Source organism: Herpailurus yagouaroundi, unplaced genomic scaffold (genome assembly GCF_014898765.1).
Source record: "Herpailurus yagouaroundi ecotype Mexico unplaced genomic scaffold, PumYag 142, whole genome shotgun sequence".
Classification (NCBI taxonomy): domain Eukaryota; kingdom Metazoa; phylum Chordata; class Mammalia; order Carnivora; family Felidae; genus Herpailurus; species Herpailurus yagouaroundi.
This window is the reverse complement of record NW_024412397.1, coordinates 26,986,180-26,989,412: the sequence shown is the minus strand read 5'-3', so window position 1 is coordinate 26,989,412 and position 3,233 is coordinate 26,986,180. Positions and strand designations below refer to the sequence as shown.

General features: G+C 50.5%; 1 long non-coding RNA gene across 1 annotated transcript in view; it reads right to left on the bottom strand.

Moving 5' to 3' along the window:
• Positions 1-1,004, bottom strand: part of LOC121032642 (uncharacterized) — a 4,653-nt gene extending 3,649 nt beyond the window's left edge. The window contains exon 1 of the long non-coding RNA XR_005791407.1: positions 733-1,004. This is a non-coding gene — a long non-coding RNA (uncharacterized LOC121032642). The remainder of the gene's footprint in view (positions 1-732) is intronic.
• Positions 1,005-3,233: the final 2,229 nt, after the last annotated feature.

Sequence of the window (3,233 nt, the reverse complement as noted above, 5' to 3'; positions counted from 1 at the left end):
AACCTCCTCGATTCTGCCATCGTCATAACCTCCTCGATTCTGCCATCATAGCCATAAACTGTACTCTTAGTCACTTAATGTCTGTTAAATCAATTCAATTGTTTTTGCTTAAGCAAATTATTTTAAAAGGAAAGTGACCTCACGTCACTATTGTAAATGGAAAAGGGTATCACCTACCTCAAGTAGATGGTAACCTAAAAATAAATACCATAGAAACAAAACAATGTCAGTAAATTAGAGTTAGATGCTAGTTCCTGCCAAAGGCTCTGGGCCTCAGCGAGCTCTGTTCTCTTCGCTGAAACAGGGGAGATTTAGCAAGTGTGAGAGAGGCGCTCAGGACAGACCAGCACCAAAAGGCAATCAGAAGAATTACCAAAAAAAAAAAAAAAAAACTGGAAAAAAAAAGAAAAAACAAAAGAATTAAGTTTTCTCTGGAATTTGGGATAAGGAGACAGAAACCCCACAGGAACCACGGCTTCAGCAAAATGGAAACTTATTTCTGGGGCGCCTGGGTGGCTCAGTGGGCTAAGTGCCTGACTCGGTTTCGGCTCAGGTCATGATCTCACGGTTCGCGGGTTCAAGCCCCATAACAGACTCTGTACTCTGTAGAGCCTGCTTGGGATTCTCTCTCTCTCCCTCTCTCTCTGCACCTCCCCCGATCTCTCTCTGTCTCTCAAAATAAATAAATAAACTTAAACATTAAAAAAAGGAAAAGAAACTTACGTGTCTCACCCACAAATCCAGAGATAGGATATCCAGAGATAGAGTCCTCTAGTTAGTATAACACTCCACAGTGTCGTGAAGCGGCACCTTCCATGCTGTGGTCCCCTCAGGTTTACGAGGTCACTTCAAGGCCAAGTTTGCTGCTCCAACACCAGCCATCACGTCTGCTTTCCAGATTGCAGCGAGAAGGGAAGGGGAAGGTAAAGGAACATTCCTTCTCTTCAAGGAAACTTCCTCACAACTGCTTGCAAACCACTGGCTAGAACTTAGTCACATCACCAGAGAGTCGGGGGAAAGTAGCCCTCAGGTGGGGCAGCGACGTGCCCAACTTCAAAAAAAGGGAGGGAATTCTATCGTTAGAGGAAAAGAAGGAAATGGATAGACAACAGCACTCCCTGTGATCTTGATTCTCCACGCTGCACCAGTGAGCCTCTGGGACTCACCTCAGGTGGACCGCCCGCATCAGCCATGCCCAGACCTTAAGCAGACCTCCCCACCGGCCTCTAAAGCTGGCCTTGACCCTGCTGTTCCTCTGGATGCCTTAGGAGCTCAGGAAAGCACTTCTCTTGCCCCACGAAGGTTATATGTTGTTATTAAACCCCACTAAAGCCGGTCCTGCCCCCTGAGTCCATCACCCCCCGCCCCCCTGAGCTAGATGGGCTGCTGTGTGGCATATGACATCATTACAGAGAAGGGAACACTGCTTACCAAATCAGCCAGGCCTGGGTTTGTTTTCCGACTCGGCCCCTCACTAGCTGCGCTGGCCATCACCGATTCACTCCCCCGAGACCCTTCCTCACGGAAGCTGACGCCACAGTGCCAGAGGCAGAGGTCTTGGCCAGAGGCTGGAAGAATCCATGGCCCAGATCCAGTTACGGGCTGTCAACAGCCCCGTCCCGATACTCAAGGAGTTGCACGACTTGCAGCGAAGGGGTGCCACATGCAACACGAAGACATATTCGAGAGTCATTCTCAACGTGGAGAGGTACACAAACACGGCCAAGGATGATCTCAGCAACTGGCAACCAGCTGGGGCTGGAAACCCTTCCAGAGCATACGACCCTCAATTACAACCTGAAGAGAGAGGATGTGGCATGACCAGGGGAGGGAGGGAAGTTACGGGACACAGCTGTTGAGAACATCAGAGACGGGTCACAGATGCTGGGCTCCCACCACCTGGACCGCTGAGCCTGAGGGCACCAGTCCGGTGTAGGACTGGGATCACAGGCATTTAGAGCGGACAGCCGTCTGGGGTCCGCCAGCTCCCTTGTTCTCCATGTTTTCAGAATCAAAGATGTCTTTTAATAAAAGACGTCTATTGGAAGAGTTGCTTACCAATTACATTGTACAAATTAGAATTAATTCATGTTTCCTGCCTTTTTCACCCAAGAGGGTCCGGTGAGCATGGGCAAAATGAGAGGACCCAGCTGAGCTGACGGATGCCCAACCTCCGGATGTCCTGCTCAGGCTCATGATGGAGAAAAACCCACCACTTTTACGGGAGTTTTGAACACCAAAAATAGCTGGTGAGCCAGCCCCGCTCTTGGCCTCCTCTATCTTCTTTGCAGATCTCCAAGCTCCTCCCAGTTTGGCAAGAGCAAACCTTCCTGTCCAAGCCCCTCAGTTGACTGGTGGGAAAACCAGAGCCCAGAAGGGGAGCTGGCTTGGCCAAGGCCATGCAACGATCGATGGAAATATGTGTTGCAGACCTCCACACCGATGGCCACCGCCCTTCCCACCTCCACGCACTCCAAAACTCCCCTGGCAGGCTGACAGCACGGTGTGGGAACCGGCTCAGCGGAGTCGCAGGGAGAAGGGGGGGGGGGGGGCTGCTCCCAAGGAAAGAAGTTGAGAATCATCCACACCCAAGGATATAAAGCAGAGAAGGACGCCTGGATCAGAAGGCCAAGGCTGTGCCAAGATGCCAAAGGGACCGTAAATTAAGCTGCCTAACATGCCAGTCTCGTTCTAATTACCCAGCATGCTGATAGCGTGTCTGAAGGCTGCAGTCTTTACGATGGGTCCCATGACATTCATTTGGCTTGTTATGTGATCTTACGCAGGTGATAAGTGAAAGTATTGTTTTCCCCAAATACCATCTAGATCAAGCTCAGAACAGACCACCCAGAAAGCAGTTGTAACTGGTCACGCTTAGTGGAAGACTAAATCGCAACCTGTTTTTATTCCCAGCCCCTGATGAAATCACTGATTGCCTCGTATAAACTGTCAAACGCCCTGTGACAGTGTCAGAGGAATCAAGTGCTAGCTCAGTTTTCTCAGTACCTGCGTGACCTTGACGGCTCTCGGGGGGGGGGGTCCTCAGTTCCTCCGTCGTCGTCGTAAAGTGGTTAACATCAGTCCCTGGATTCGTTTGCGAGGGCTGCCATAAAAAGCACCACAGATGGGGTGGGGAAGCGACAGAAATGCACGGTCTCTCAGTTCTGGGTGCTGGAAGTTCAAGATCAAGGTGTTACCAAGGTGGGCTCTTTCTGAGGGCTGTGAGGGAGTCT